The following is a 17220-nucleotide window of genomic DNA, read 5'->3' on the forward strand; positions in this document are numbered from 1 at the left end:
ATGGTGGCATCAGCAACATTCCGATTGTATTTAACAAACTTCAATTACGAAATGTGCTGAGGCAGGGGCTTTATTTCAGGTGCTGGAACCCAAGAACCAGTGAGCACTGTATATTGACAGTTCAGTATTGAGCTATAGAAAAATAGCTCTGTAACTGTGTGACTCACACCCCCTTTTTAGAATAGCTTTTGTTGAATTTGCATACCAGAGAATGGCACATTTTATTAACGTCTTTATTATACAGAGCCTCTGCTGGCCACTACATATCTAAGGTAGTTAACATGGCATGTCATTGTCTGCTATACTTACACCAATATGGCTACAGATACCTTGACCTTCCGTGAAGACCTCTAAATGTTCCCTTTCCTTTTTTGGCCTCCAGGGTGATTTTAAGTTCCAAGAGATGTAGAGCAGAGGTGAGGAACCTCAAGTCTAGAGGACAAATGTAGCCTTCTAAAGTTCTCTCTCTGGCCCTTGGGACTTCCCCTTGCCACAATCCTCCTCTCCTCGGCCACACCCACAACAGGCCTTGCTTCACATCCTCCTCAAGTTTTTTTGCCCGGCTAGAACATGACCTTGCATTCAAGTAATGCCTCTTGCTTACCTAGATGAAGGATCATAAAACCATATAATTGTAGAGCTAGAACGGAACCCAAGAGTCATCTCGTCCAACCCTTTGCAATGCAGGAATCTAGACATAGACCATTGAGCCTTGGGCTTGCCGATGTGAAGGTTGGTGGTTCGAATCCCCGTGGTGGGGTGAGCTCCCGTTCCTCGGTCCCAGCTCCTGCCAACCTAGCAGTTCAAAAGCACGTCAAAGTGCAAGTAGATAAATAGGTACCGCTCCAGTGGGAAGATAAATGGCCTTTCTGTGCACTGCCCTGGTAATGCCAGAAGCGGCTTAGTCATGCTGGCCACATGACCTGGAAAAACTGTCTGCAGGCAAACGTTGGCTCCCTCGGCCAGTAAAGCGAGATGAGCGCCGCAACCCCAGAGTCGTTCACGACTGGACTTCACTATCAGGGGTCCTTTACCTTTTAGACATGTGAGTGTGTGAGAAAGAGAGAGAGAGAAGAAAATAACTTATTGCATAGCTTCCAACATTTCTCTGATAGAAATAGGGATACTACTACTACTACTACTACTACTAATAATAATAATAATAATACCCAACCCATCTGACTAGGTTGCCCCAGCCACTCTGGGCAGCTTCCAACATATATACAAACATAATAAAATATTAAACTTTAAAAAACAAAACAAAATTTTTTCCTATACATGGCTGCTTTCAGATGGCTTGGAAGGTTGTATAGTTGTCTTCTAAAGGTTGTATAATTACTTATCTCCTTGGCTAAGTGGGCACATAACACCATACCCTCCAACATTTCTCTAATGAAAATAGGGACATCGAAAGGAAAAGTGGGACAATCTGGGAGCAAATCAGAAATTTTTTGTAAATTCAGGGTTGTCCCTGGAAAATAGGGACACTTAGAGGGTCTGTTATTGCACAAGGTTATTTTTTTCTTATTGCTTACATTGAACTGACAGAGCCACAAGGGACTTACAGTATACTCTCATACCCCTTACCTGTTGAGTCATAGTATACATTTAGACACATGTGGATTATTGTGTTAGTTTTCCTGGTTAAAAAGCTAGTGTCTTGGTCCCAGTTTCTAATGTTCCTTTTATGCTGCATTATCTGTTGCGTCAGTGAACTGTTAATTCACACCAAGGGGGCACAATTATAACACAACAGTGAACATCATTGTGCACACACACTTCTGTTCCCTCATGATTCACCCAATGAAAAGGGCAGGAAAGAACTGTGTGCCAGTTCTTTTGTCACATATTGACATGATGCAGGAAAGCCACAGTGGATGGAGAAAAATTTAACACAGGTTGAAAAAGAAAGGTTTCAGAATGAGACGGGGTTGACTGTGGTTAAAAAAGTGAAATATTTGGGTATAAATATGACAGCTAAGAATGTGAACCTATTTAAAGATAATTATGAAAAAACTTGGATAGAAGTGAAAAAAGATTTGGAGATTTGGTCAAACTTGAAGCTTTCCTTGTTAGGTCGAATTGCAGTTATAAAAATGAATGTATTGCCAAGAATGTTGTTTTTGTTCCAAGCATTACAAATAATGGATAAAATGGACTGTTTCAAGAAGTGGCAGAAAGACATATCTAAATTTGTCTGGCAGGGCAAGAAGCCCAGAATTAAATTTAAGATACTAACGGATTCAAAGGAAAGAGGGGGGTTTGCCCTGCCAGACTTTAAACTGTACTATGAAGCGGCAGCTTTCTGCTGGCTAAAAGATTGGCTGCTTCTTGAAAACACAGACATTCTGGATTTGGAAGGTTTTAACAATATTTTTGGGTGGCATGCATATTTGTGGTATGACAAGGTTAAAGCACATAAAAGTTTTAAAAACCATATTGTCAGAAAAGCACTATTAAATGTTTGGGTCAGATATAAAGATTTGCTGGAGAACAAAACCCCAAGGTGGTTGTCGCCAATGGAAGCTAAGGCAGTTAAAAAGTTAAATATGGAGTCGAAGTGGCCAAGATATTGGGAAATTCTGGAAAAGGAAGGGGACAAACTGAGATTGCAGAGTTTTGAGAAATTAAAAGGGAAGGTGAGAGATTGGTTGCACTATCACCAAATAAATGAAGTGTTCAAATTGGACAGTAAAATTGGCTTCCAGGTGGAAAAATCAAAATTGGAGACTGAATTGTTAGAATCCAGTACTAAGAATTTGTCAAAAATGTACAATTTGCTGCTGAAATGGAATACACAAGATGAAACGGTTAAATCAACTATGATTAAATGGGCTCAGGACATTGGTCATAATATTTTGTTTGCTGACTGGGAAAAGTTGTGGACCACCGGGATGAAATTTACGGCATGTAATGCCTTAAGAGAAAATATTATGAAAATGATTTACAGGTGGTACATAACCCCAGTCAAGCTTGCAAAGATTTACCACTTGCCTGATAATAAATGTTGGAAATGTAAAGAAAAGGAAGGTACTTTTTTTCACCTTTGGTGGACGTGCCCGAAGATTAAGGCTTTCTGGGAAATGATCTATAACGAACTTAAAAAGGTATTTAAATATACCTTTCCTAAGAAACCAGAAGCCTTTCTCTTGGGCATTGTCGGCCAAGGGGTGTTAAAGACGGATATAACTTTCTTTATGTATGCTACAACAGCAGCTAGAATACTTATTGCAAAGTACTGGAAGACACAGGAACTACCCACACTGGAAGAATGGCAGATGAAGGTGATCGACTACATGGGTTTGGCAGAAATGATGAGCAGAATCCGAAACCAGGGAAGAGAAGCAGCGGAAGAAGAATGGAAAAAGTTTAAGGACTATTTAAAGAAATACTACAAAATTAATGAAAGTTAGAATGATGTTGGACTGGAAAGTAAATGGTTACTATTAGTAATGGTTAAGACAAGGAGAATAAGGAAGATTAGCTTAAAATTAAAGTAAAATAAGGGAAGATTTGCTGAGTAATTGATTAGAATTTGGAATACAGAAATGGGAGGCACGAGGAAGTCGAGGAAGAAAGGTTTAAGAAATTAGGATATGAAATGGTACTTGTTTTTTGTTTTGTTTCTGTTTCTGTTTGTTTATGTATTTGTCATTGTTAAGTTTTGTTTGTGTGGTTATAAAAACTGTTTAATAAAAATATTAAAAAAAAAAAGGAAAGCCACAGTGGAAAACCAGAGGATGGTTGGCCTGGAGAGAGTCCTGGGGAGTAGATAGAGGCTTGGGGTTGCGGCACATACAGCACTGGGGCTGAGGTTCCCCACCCACTCCCTCTCGAGGAGACATTAAAAGTAAGATAAAACAAAATTAAAACAATGATTCATTTCAACCATAAAAATCTTCATGGCATAAGTCAGCAGCTATCAAATTAATCAGTGTTTTTTTTCTTAAAAAAATATTTAGGGGTACTCTCATTTTCCTACTCATTTGAAATACTGCCCCTCAATGAGGCCAAACTTAGATTCACAAAATGTTTAGGGGTATGCGCATCCCCATTCCCCCCCAGAAAAAAGCACGGAAGTTAATAATAATGAAGCACATCTCTCAAAGCTGAAATCAACCATTTGTCATCTGACAAAAGTTGATAAAGTTACCAAGATAATGAGAAGACCATTTCATAACCCTCCAGTTTCTTGAAGGCAGCAGATGTTTTAGTCTCTACTAACAGAAATGCCCAAACAGTAGGATGAGTTTGGATTGTGGGGTGAAGATGAGGAAACTGGTAGTTTGAAAGGCAATCTTGATTCTTGAGGAACACCAGCTGGTCCTTTGGCTACTGCCCCCCGGGCAAGAAGTGTGTGAAGGCAGGGTTGGCTATTGGAAATGGGACTTGTTTGCAGACTGTTTTGTGGGATTATGTGGGCCTCCATCTGTCCTTCAAAATGGTCCTTGTTTAAAACCAAGAGTGGCACGATTCTCCAGGTAAGAGGGAGCCACTCCACCTCATTGTTACTGAATACAATACCAAGGCATTATGCGGCATCTTAAAATAGACACCAAGACAATAAAGGTTGGATACCTTGATAAACCATGGCTAGTAAACAGCATTCCAGAAGGTGACTGTGGAATTGGCAAGCGGAGGTAGACTGTGTTGCTCTAAAGAACATTTCAGACACCTTCTATAAATGTCCTGTCTAAAAATAGCTATGATGGCAGCTATATTTAGACTATTATATATAAAATAGTACAGGTTGATGTTCTATTTTGAGTTGATTATAGCAATGACAAAGATCAATAATTAAGCCACTCTTCCTGTGGCAGCAATGGCGTCACCGCGGCAGGGGGATTTTATATAGCAACTCGTTGCATTTGAATTAAATTCGCATACACAGCACTTGTGTGTTTGCTGCTGCTGCTTTCTTAAAAAAAGAAACGAAAAACTCTTAGAATGTCTTCTTTATATGCCTTATCCCTCTTGGAAACAGCCAATAAGTTACATTTACCCAGGAGTTAGAACACTGCATTCCCCAGATCCAAAACAGAAGCCTCTAATAATCAGAGCTGTTTTCTGCATTGGAAGCCTGCATTGCTAAACCACCCCTATTCTATGCCTCCGATTGCTGTTGCCATTACACTGTGGTTGGTATGCATGCATTCATCATTCCGCTATCTCTTTATCTATTATGACTGCTGAATAGGGAAGAAAAGTGGACTTGTCATAGTTACCATTTCGATGCATTCATCACATGCTATCAGTAGAAGAGAGCAGGAAACCATCAAATAGTGCTGTAAAAATTCTGCCATTGCTGCGGCTGGTCACATCATTCTTGCAATTAAGAGATGCTCAGGTAGCGGTAATCAGGTTGACTAATATAGATATCTATCACATGCAAGCAACTCAGGTGTATTCCACAGCTTCACTTATTCACGTCCAAGCAATCAAATGAATGAAGGGATCTGGGAAAACTCCAGCCAGTTTGGGATGCTTATCCCCAAACTAGGAGCTGAATTGAGCTTGCTTAGCCCAAACACTTGCGATTTATATTATAAACTACTGTTACTCCTGCTTTTATAGAATTGGGATTGTGGATCAATGATAGCAACTTCCCAAGAGAATATGTATCGTAGGAAGGATTTGAACACAGGTCTTTAAGGATGAAGTCTGTAGACTGATCAACATTCACTTCTGTTTATGTGTTCTCCTCCTCAGTTCGGTGTGCTTGTGTTTTGAAGTGACTGACTTAGGACTGCTGCAATCTCCTGCCTGAAATGAAATTCAGGTTGATAGCTGACATTCTACTACCATTGGGTCAAAATTTTGGGAGATGCATACTGCACTATGATCTGCTGCTTATTCATCCAGAGAGTGTGCATATACACTGGTAAAGTGTGCATCAAAAGGCACATATTGGTGGAAATATACAAAAATGCATTATATTATAGGAAATTACTTGCAAAGCAAAATTGCGTAAAAAAAACGTGTATATGATGAAAAGTTGGTAGTAAAAATTTGATAAATTTTCTGGAGGACTTTTTTCTGAAATGCAAACAGGTGCAGAAATGTGGAGAATTGAAATCAAAACTGGGAAAATATGAGAAATATGCTGTATTCAGACATTATTCTGTTTTCCTGATGGTTCCTTACCTGATAATTTCTACATTTTATGTAGAAACAACGTCTGGAAATATAGTGCTCATTTCTATGTTGATTATTCCCAAAAACAGATCATTTGCAAAACAATTAATTCAGAAAATTGTGGGCGATTTCCATTGCAATTTCACATGATTAAATTTGGCGTGGTCTTCCCGCCATTTCAAATTTAGTGCAAAATGGTGATACACAAATCAGAAAGCTGCAGTTCCACAATGTAACAGGTACTGCAGTGTCAAAGGAATGTTACATTTCAGGACAGAAGTGCTGGCATTATAACCAGTAAAACCAGCAAAACAATCCTCACATCTGAATGCAGCCATAGAAACCAAAATTGACTGTTTTGTTCATCTCTACTTAAAAGTATGGGAGAAAGCCTCACTCTTCCTTAAAAAGGGGGGGGAGTATTGGTTTCTAATCCAATGATATGACAATATCCTGAAATAATACTGACATAAAAAAGCTTTGCACTATCAAGAGGATTTTAAAAATCTATATCTACATATGCTTATGCCAGGAAACTAGTTAATCCTGAAAATAATCTCACTGGCAATCAGGGAATTGAACTATCCCCCTGCCCACTTTGTTCAGTTTAGCTTTCGATTATTTAGTATTACTTGTTTCAGTTTTCTGGCTTGATTCCAATTCAGACGCTGTTAGCGTTGTTTTTTTAAATGGTCTGGCAAGTGGTTCAGGTGTATTTTGAGCCATGCCTTAAGAACTTTAAATCAGAATATAACTGTTTTAAAATTAATATAAGCATAATTTGAGAAAATACTTAAATTTTGCATGAACTATTACCACCCTCCTCCATAACTCTGACAGTCATCTTTCGCCACCGAGAAGACAGAATTGTCTTTGGCACCCAAGCAATTATTCCATAATGACTAGCATAGAAAGAATGAGAAACAACCCGACCAGGACCCTAATAACAATAATAACAATAACAATAACAACAACAACAACAACAACAACAACAACAACAACAATAATAATTTATTATTTCTACCCCCCCCCCAATCTGGCTGAGTTTCCCCAGCTACTCTGGGCGGCTTCCAACAAAGATTAAAAATACATCAAATGTTTTCTAAATGTCAGGTAGTTGTTTATCTCTTTGACATCTGATGGGAGGGCGTTCCACAGGGCGGGTTCCACTACCGAGAAGACCTTCTGCTTGCTTCCCTGTAGCTTATTCACATTTGCATTTGCACACTTGCCAAAAGCATGGAGGAGAGGGGCTAGTGGGGCCATGACCCCAGGCACAAAATCTGGAGAGTGTACAACCAGGTATCCCCATGCAGGTGTCTGCTTCCGTGAGGATCCCTGCCCCACCGCAGGCGGCAGAAAATGGAGGGTGGCGCACAAGAGGTGATCCCAGCACAGCCCGGCGCTCCTCTCTATGGGTGTTGGGAGATTCGCCCTTCAAGGGATGTGCTGGCTGGGTTCGCCCCTACATGGGTAGGCAGGCAGCACAGCATGGACCCGCTTGGCTCTGGTCGAGGTGTGTATGCTCTGATGGTGTCAGCGGCTTGCTGAGCCAGGCGCTAGCAACGTATGCTACTCGGCTGACATTTGCAATACATTTATGTGTGCTTTTCATGCACACAATGAAATCATGCAGCAATAGTCTTCTTCTTTTTTTAAAATATATTTATTAAAGTTTTCAATTTTTTATGCAAACAAAAAACAAACAAAAAAATTAAAAAAGACATATAGTTCATAATACATACTTTTCAATAACATATTTCTCTGACCTCCTCATACCTCCCCTTCTTGTATTCTATTTCAAATTATTTATTCAGCAAATCCTTAACTTAAAGCATTACGGCTTATAATAACACCTTGTTTTCTATCCAATCCTTTTTTTCATATTCCTTTATATCATTACAGCTAGAAACCACTCAATTTCAATCCAGCATCATTCAACATTCCTTAATTTTACAATATTTCTGTAAGTAGTCCTTAAATTTGTTCCAATCTTCTTCTGCCGACTCTTCTCCCTGGTCACTTCTGCCAGTCATTTCTGCCAATCCCATACAGTCAATCAGTTTCATCTGCCATTCTTCCAGAGTGGGTAAATCTTGCGTCTTCCCATGCAGCAATAGTCTTTTTAGACGTCACAAAACTTCTTTCTTTCTTTCTTTCTTTCTTTCTTTCTTTCTTTCTTTCTTTCACTGCAGCAGATGAACACTGCCACTCACATGAACATGCAATTTATTACGGTCAGAGACCAGCTTGTGAAACACAAATGGCACTACAATCCCAACAGCAAAACAAACATTTGAAACAATATACAACAATGGATTTTAAGTTTTAAAATGTGATAGGCATATAAACACATAAAAACTTTAAGATAGACAACCTTAGAGAAATGACCCAGAGTCTCCTGTGGATCTGAGTTTGGGAATTTTCTTAACAAACTAGATTGCCACTCCTCCATAAAATACACTGCCGCTCCTCTATAAAATATGATGTGTCGATGCATGCAGTGGGTTGCCTCTTCACTTCAATGGAGAGGAGAGCACCATTGCTGCCTTCAGCATTTTCCCAAAGGAGAATTTGAAGTGTACTTGGGGCTTCCTGCTCTGATAAAACATTTAGAAGAGTTGGAAGGGAAGCCCAAACTGTCCAAAATGATATGGGTGTGTGTGTGAGCATCCACACACTCGTGTCTGTTCCTCAGGTGAAATCCAGAGACAGGCCAACCAATATTTGAAGCCCATTCGGGGGTTCCTGCCAAGAAACTGGGGGGAATTGAGCAGCCTTTGATAGAGAAGCAACATCTCTGGTTGGTGGGAAATCATCCTTATAGATCAAAAAGTACTCTTTCAGTTTAAATAAAAGCTAGCATTGAGGGTGGGAAAATTATTTAGGTGGCCTAATCACTTTATGATCATCTACCAGTGCCAGATTACCAAACAGGCAGAGTAGGCACTGGCTTATAGGCCCCATGCGTTTTAGGGGCCCTGTGTCAACAGGTATATCAAAATAATACTGATTTGATCTTGAAAGAAATTTACAATCAAGGTTTCTTAGTTCAATGTTATCCCACTAGAGCTTTTGCACGAGGGTCTCCCTTTCCCCAAGATTTTGACTGCCTAGGGCCTCCACAGGGTTTAATCCAGTACTGTGGTCCACACCAACTTCTTTTCTCAGTGTGATTGTGATCTGTAGGTACATGACTAGGTGGGTAAACTTTACTGGAATGGTGCTGACAAAAGTTGGTGAACATCACAATCTGTATTTTCATGGCTCATAATACTCATGAGCTGGGCACTTTCTTCATTACAAGTTAGCCCTCTTACTCTGGAGCTCTTGCTCCATTCATAATTGATAACACAACATGTTTTTGGAGTTGATGACCCACTTCTGCACCTGCACAGTCAGCATTCAGGAGACCAGGCAGGTGAGGTTGGCAGCCATAATACACACTCAGATCTTGCTTTAACCTCTTACTTGATCTCTGTGAAAACTGCCCTTCCTTCTTGATAGCTGCATTCCAACTCATTTTAGATCACCCTCCCACATTGTGTATTGTGTTTCCAATCTCAATATTTGTTTTATTTAATTTCTTAATAAATTTTACTAGATTTTACTTTATAAATTTACTTTATAAATTTTACTTTATAAAGAGAAATGCAAAAATTCAAATGTGTTTTTTATCCAACATTAATGTATATAAGATAAAAAACACGACGAAGAAGAATCCAATCTCAATATTTGAATCAACAAGCCCTACTGCCTCCCCCCACTGATATATATTTTTTTACTTCTCCCAGGAATCCAATGTGGTCAAAAATCAGCATCAGATTCCAATTCCACATTGGGAGGAGTGGGGAGTGGAAGATATGCCCCATTGGAATAGCCACCTTTTTGCTGCCTGGCCTCTGTCAATACGTGAGGCTACTGAAGCCTCTTTTGCATTCTGACAGCCAGTCATTTGAACCAGAGCAGCAGGACTCATGATGCACTATGAACACGATGCACAATGCTGTTTTGGGGTGACATGTCACTGCCCTACAGTTTCCAAGCAGCGTCAAAAAACTGAGTATTTTAAAACATTGCAAGCCTACTTGTGTGTGAAAAACACACGAGATCAACCCCACTCCCTTCTTCATAATTAGTGGCGCAAATTTGATTTGAGTGGGTTCAATATATCACTATTAGGCGTCTGTTGTAGTCAGACTGTTCATGAGGGGACGCCCACAAACCACAATTGTAGTTGCCCCCTTTCAGATTGCTGGCATGCTGGGAAGATGCTTCCCATGTGTAAGGACCTCAACTTAAAGTCCGTTCAGGGGGCTGCATGCACGAGTGCACAGTCGTGCAGAGAGAATAAGTGCTGGTGTTTGGCATGAACCAGCCTTTAATTATATAAAAGGGTAGCAAGTTGTGACTCGCCCTCTGTCTCTACGAAAGAAGTACAGATGATTTATTGGTGGGATATTTCCTTTTTCACAGCTCGATATTGAGGTTGTCATGCACCGAAAAACTCACTGATGTAGATGGGAATGTTTCTGTTGGCTGAGAAGAGTCTATGAGGGCTTTAGTGCTTTTGTAAGAATCCGCTTCTTGAAATGGGGTGGGGGATGAAATCCCCATTATGTTCTGCAATTAATGATGCCAGGGGAGGGATACATTATTATTTTCTTTCACATTCAGTTAATCGAACTTTAAGTTGAGAGGCCTTCAGTTGAAAATAGGATAAGGGGGGGGGGGGAAATACATTATAAGAAAATGTCAAGCTTCCTGATATCAGATTTGTTTGCATAGATTATTATTTTTGTTTGAGGACAAAGACAAATGTAGAAAACATTGCAAAAGTGCACTTTAAACAAAATCAATGCATTATGTTTTTCAGGATCAATTTTTTGGTAATGCACTGCTGACAGTACCTGTTTTACGATGGTTGTGTTAAATTCTTCACCAGCGCTGCGTCATTATATTCTGCGGCATCTCCATAATTGTCCCATCTGCTTGCATTGCTCTCTTGTAATATGCCTGTTTTCCTTTACCTCTCCCCTTTTAGCCTCAAGCAAGACTCTTAACCTCTTTTTTCTTTCCTTTCTTCCTTTTTTCTTCATTTGCCTCTGCTTCAGAATCAGTAAAACATAACTACTAAATGGAAACTAACTTGCAGCGCACATAGAGAATATATAAAGCACCTTTGTACTGAGTCAGGCCATTGGTTGGTCTAGATTGGCATTTTCTACACCAGCCTTTGCCAAGGTCTGCTTACCACCAGCTGGAGGGGAGCTGCAGTTGGGGTCTGGCATGGCCATGATGATTCAAGGCAGCTGCCTGCTCGGAATTGTCCACAATTGCAGTCAATTGTGGGTGAGATAGGGGGCGCAGTTTGGGGAGTGGACCAGAGGGAAAGTATTTTTCTTCTGGTCTGCTCCCTGGTTATAAAAGCCAGGTGCACCCAGGTCTCAGCCTTCACTACTGAAGGGTAGGTGGGTTCACACAAGGCAAGACACAGTGATAACAACATGAACTTTTATTGAACTAACAGAACTGGACAACAGGGGCAAAACAACTGCTTATATACATTTCTGAAGGCCTGGGCCACTCCCACTTTCAGCGTGATTGGTTGTCTAAACTTCCAAGCTACGAATCATGACTCAGAGTTTAAGGGCCAATGGCAGAGGCTCAAATCCTGAAAAGTTCTGTGATTGGATACCATGTATCGAATCAGAACACAGGGGCTCAGAATCCTTAGTCCAGACTCAAGCTCAGGCAAACACAGACCACTGAATACGTAACAGCTACCCTTTATGTTCTAAGGACTGCCGGAGGGTAAGCAGGCAGGGCCTGTGTAAAACCTTGCTATGGAAGTCTTTGGTTGCCATATTCAGGGCCAGGGAGGAATTTGCTTTCAGGTGAATTGGAGCTGTCTGGGGTTTTTCCCATCCCTCACAGCAATTGTTAAAACTTAATGGTGGATAAGGCATTTGATCAGTCTAGTTGGATAGGGGTGGTGGTATTGGACCCACCTCCCACTCCAAGGAATAAGGGTATCCCTTTAAAGGGATCCATGGGGAGGGGGTTCAGTCTGGATACCCAGACAGGGGCTGATATGCAATAGCACTCCCAAAATCGCGGTCTTGGAGGTGACGCCCTGATTTGATATAAGCCATAGGGTGATCCTTAACCTTAGTTAACCCTGCCAAATAATCAGTGAGCAGCAGGTTGGTTGATTCAGTTTACCAAGATAAAGTGAACATATTTGTGAACAGGATGCTGGACCTAGATGGGCCACTCCCAGGATTCATCAGGCTCTGCTTAGGTTCTGATGCTGTCTTGTAGCTTCTAGAGGACCACACATTCCCAAGTCCTGACCTTGGGACTATCTGGGCAAGTAAAACTTGAAGGGTTATTTCACACATGATGTAGTACATGCACTTGAGTTGGAGATGGAGCAAGTGCTGGTTCTCTTGACAAGAGCCATGTTGCATGCATACTTACATTATTTAAGACTTTGTACATTAAAACCAGTGCCTAAACATTATGCAGCAGCGTCAGGAGAAACGTTTCAGTATTGGTGTTGTGCCCTTCAGACACATTGGGATAAGGCATTGGAAAGTACTCTGAATTCCCAAGGGAGCTAAAGTGCTTCAGATAAAGCAGGGAAGCCCTTTAGGAATTAAACAAAGGTTATCTGTATTGACATATGTTGTAGAACATGATCTCCTGATTAATGTGGGCCATCACAAGTCATTGGAAGACCTGCATTGCATTAATTATTACATCAGCATGCTGAATTTGCTCAGAGGAAAACGCTTGAATTTAGTGGACCTAAGTTAAATGTGCAAATTCATAATTTCAGTGGGTCAACTCGGAGTAGGGACTAGCATTCCATGCAACCCTTAATTCTCATTGGAGTATAGCAATAGACTTATCGAACATCCTTTTTGTCCCAGAGTTGCTCATGAACATCAAGCTTAAAAAAAATCATCACACAGCAAGGTGTCTTGTTTGCTTATTTAAGGAAGAGACCTTCAATGTGCATTAGCATGCATTTCAGCTCACAACAATAGAGCTGAAAATAAGAATATAGTCAATGTCCTTTCAAGTCAAAAATGGTGCTGAAGCAGCAGCAGGTGAGGTGAGGCATGGCAAAAAAACAGGTGTGAAAAGGATCTTGAAAGAGAGGAATGTAGGACTTTTTTTGATGGACGTTTTTGCACCCTTTCAAATGTCACTTTTCACACTGACAGCTGAACTTCACAAACGTGTGGTGCAGCAATAGTAGAAACCAGGTAACAGGAAGAATGGGTAGGGACAGTATCAGGACAGGGCTGAAAATCTAATAATATTTCTAAACATATCAGTCCAATCTCTTCTTTTATTTACTTGGAGTATTTGTAGCCTTCTCAATAACCAGAAACGTATTTGTCATAAACATTCTGATTTACAAATACTTTTTTTGGGGGGGGGGCTGTAATCCCACTGTAAGTCTTCAATTACATTCCCAGTAGTTCATTTCAGTAACTCATTTTGTCTGGCTTATTTCTTGACTTAGTCATCCATAGTAAAGGAATGTCTTGAACACAGTGGGAGTATTTTGCTTGGTTGTTGTGTTTTGGTGGGGGGGGGTCATGTTTGTTTTTAACTTGGAGGAAGGGTTGCATTTAGGGGAGTGGGGGAAGCAGTCACAAAACAGAAGAAAGACCGAAGCAAATGTTAATGTCATGAACTTACTTCAGGAGCAATCCTATGAATAAGCAGCTACATAAAGGAAGCAACTGTAAGTTAAGCCGACACAAAAATACACCAGATCCATACTCCATTCAGCAGTGGGGCTGTTGTTTTGTCAGCCTTGGAAGAATGAAAGCAAACCTTCAAAATAGTAATATTTGGCTGGTTGCCATGTCATGTGACCAAGCTAAATGGGCATGTGGTCATGCCTAAAGCTGGCCCTGCCTCTGCCACCCCCTATTTTTGGGTCTTACACCAGCTTTGGCTGAGCCCCGGCTGAGTTAAAATGAGTAACGTACACAGAGTATCTTCCACTGAGCTGGAATTTGGAATTAATGCCAAATGAGCCTGCATGAGCCAGGAATCAGCCGGCTGAGCTGGAGGCCTACTTTATCCAAAGCTTCTAATCCCAGTGGGACTTGCCAGAAAGGAATTTGCCTGTAGATAAATTGGTTGGTCTGGGGATTTTGCCTTCCTCATAGCAAAACATCACAACTGTAGGCCGTTAAGGCATCCTAGTTTTCAGTCTTTGGGTGAAGTGGTGCATCACCCAAAGAATGAACCAGCAGCATAATCAGAGTACTCTCTTAGAAGGGTCGCAGTGGAAGTCTCTGTCCAGAAACTAAGTGTGAGGCAGATGGGCTATAGAGCTTCTAGCAGCAGTCTTTGGACAGCCACCTCAGTAGATCGGGGGCTTGGGGGAGCCATAATCTTTGGCATGACTGTGAAAATGTTTCAGTCCTCTGCCAGGATGCTGGAACAGATATACACCCAATGCCTGAGCCAAAATTCCACCTACACCTGTAATCAGGTTGTAGACATTTTTAATCCAAATCATTGTGTGTCTGAGTTTGCTCTATCAAACCTCACTCTGGTCACCATGACTGGAACCTCAACTACCTTTTTTGGGGCCCAAGAACCACACTGCCTCAGCGGAAACCTGTTGGGAGTCACATGTCAGTGGTAGGTGTGGACAAATCCCAGAGTGGATGGAGCTGCAGTTGTTTTCTCGATCTTCCGCCTTTTCCAACCTCCCATAATAGCAATGTCATACATAGCACACAATCACATGCAACCTTAACCAAATGGAGCCTTCTTCATATTTTTTTTATGGATTCTCTGCAGTGCCCAGAACTTGTTCTAAAGCAGGGGGATACAAAGCACTTCTGGAAATGAACAAGCAGTTCTGCATTGTACAGGGATCCCCCTGTACTGTAACAGGCTGTAGCTTTCAGAAAAGTTTTGGGCTCACCTAATAGCCACTGACGTTGCTCAGAAGAAGACCCATTTGGTCACATCTAAGCAATCTGATCCTGATTCTACTAGAGTCTGTGCAGAAGGAATTCATTCCCTGCCACCCATCACCCAGAGCAACACCACCGCCAGTGTCACTGAGAAAAAATGGTATGGAGGCTGGCAGACACTTAAAAGACTTGGTGGGTCAATTCTGGCTCAGAAGCCAACGGTTCACCAATCATTTATATGTATGACATTGCTGTTATTGTTTATGCTCTAGATTTTGTTTCTTGCATATGCTCTAATTGTTGTTGTTGTTGTTACGGTCAAGATCTCTTCTTTATTTTGCACATGCATAATTCTGTTAATGTAACTGTTATTCTACTTATTGCTCATTTGGTGAGTAATTTACACTGCTATAGTGAATTGTATTTTATCTTTTCAATTGTTCCATGGTCTTTTATGTAAACATTGAGAGGGCTTTTATTGCATAGAGAGGTGGTGTAAAAAATGCCTAAGTAAAACAAACATGGGGGACTTTTTAATGGCAACTGGTCCCAAAACAAAAGGAACTTTTTTTAAAAAAAAAAAAGCCAAGCTACACTTCCCACCAGTTAATTGGCAATCCTAGGAGCTTCACTGGCAATAGGATGGGTAGGCAACTTGATAGTTAGTGACTTGAAAGCTGCAATTCCTCCACCTACTCTAAAGCATTAAATTTGAAAGTTTAAAGTCTGCCTGCAATTTAGGGAAGGTAATAGAATTATATCTCCTGTCCCCAACCTGCCCTTAAGAGTCAGCATGCAGCAATTCCCATTACCCACTGATTCCACCCCAAATTTTGTGGTGCTGGATTTCCATGTTGCCTGAATCACGATATCTACCCTGCATCTCTGTGCTGTGTTGTTGTTTAGTTGTTTAGTCGTGTCCGACTCTTCATGACCCCATGGACCAGAGCACGCCAGGCACTTCTGTCTTCCACTGCCTCCCGCAGTTTGGTCAAACTCATGTTAGTAGCTTCGAGAACACTGTCCAACCAGCTCGTCCTCTGTCGTCCCCTTCTCCTTGTGCCCTCAATCTTTCCCAACATCAGGGTCTTTTCCAGGGAGTCTTCTCTTTTCATGAGGTGGCCAAAGTATTGGAGCCTCAGCTTCACGATCTGTCCTTCCAGTGAGCACTCAGGGCTGATTTCCTTCAGAATTGAGAGATTTAATCTTCTTGCAGTCCATGGGACTCTCAAAAGTTTCCTCCAGCACCATAATTCAAAAGCATCAATTCTTCGGCAATTTGCCTACTTTATGGTCTAGCTCTCACTTCCATACATCACTATTTGGAAAACCATAGCTTTAACTATATGGACCTTTGTCGGTAAGGTGATATCTCTGCTTTTTAAGATGCTGACTAGGTTTGTTATATCTTTTCTCCCAAGAAGCAGGCGTCTTTTAATTTCATGACTGCTGTCACCATCTGCAGTGATCATGGAGCCCAAGAAAGTAAAATCTCTCACTGCCTCCATTTCATCCCCTTCCATTTGCCAGGAGATGATGGGACCAGTGGCAATGTACTGTGCTGTTGCAATGGCTAAAAGTCACCTTGAGGTTGAAATTTGATCAGATAAAATTCTCAGTAATGTGATTCTACCAGAACTGACAATCCACTCATGTGTTGAAAGATGTGTGGGGAATTCCTTGTTTGTGGAATGCTCTTCCCAGGGAGACTACTGTATTTTTATGTTGTGAATAGTCCTGTGATCCTCAAATGAATGGGAGTAGTAGTAGTAGGAGGAGGAGGAGGAGGAGGAGAAGAAGAAGAAGAAGAAGAAGAAGAAGAAGAAGAAGAAGAAGAAGAATTCCTCCTTGTACAGAAGAGTCCGATGTGCGTCTATCGCCACATAGATAGGTCTGTGCATCATGCATGCAGCTAGCATGAGTCATGCATCATATATATTTAAAAGGCCATAGGATGTTAATCAGGCAGGTCTTCTTCTCCTCCTCCTCCTCCTCCTCCTCCTCCTCCTCCTCCTCCTCCTCCTTCTTCTTCTTCACCACCCTTCATCTAAAGATCAAAGTGTGGTTTATGGTACCACTGAAAGTGTTTAACTTTGGCTGGCTCACACCTTCATTCATTATCAGT

At 41.1% G+C, this 17220-nt stretch overlaps 1 protein-coding gene across 2 annotated transcripts in view; it reads left to right on the plus strand.

The window, feature by feature from the left end:
- The window catches only part of CDH12 (cadherin 12), a 671646-nt gene that overhangs the window by 382502 nt on the left and 271924 nt on the right, over nt 1-17220 (plus strand). The gene's annotated exons all lie outside the window — the stretch shown is intronic.

The sequence above is a fragment of the Podarcis raffonei genome, chromosome 7 (genome assembly GCF_027172205.1).
Source record: "Podarcis raffonei isolate rPodRaf1 chromosome 7, rPodRaf1.pri, whole genome shotgun sequence".
NCBI lineage: Eukaryota > Metazoa > Chordata > Lepidosauria > Squamata > Lacertidae > Podarcis > Podarcis raffonei.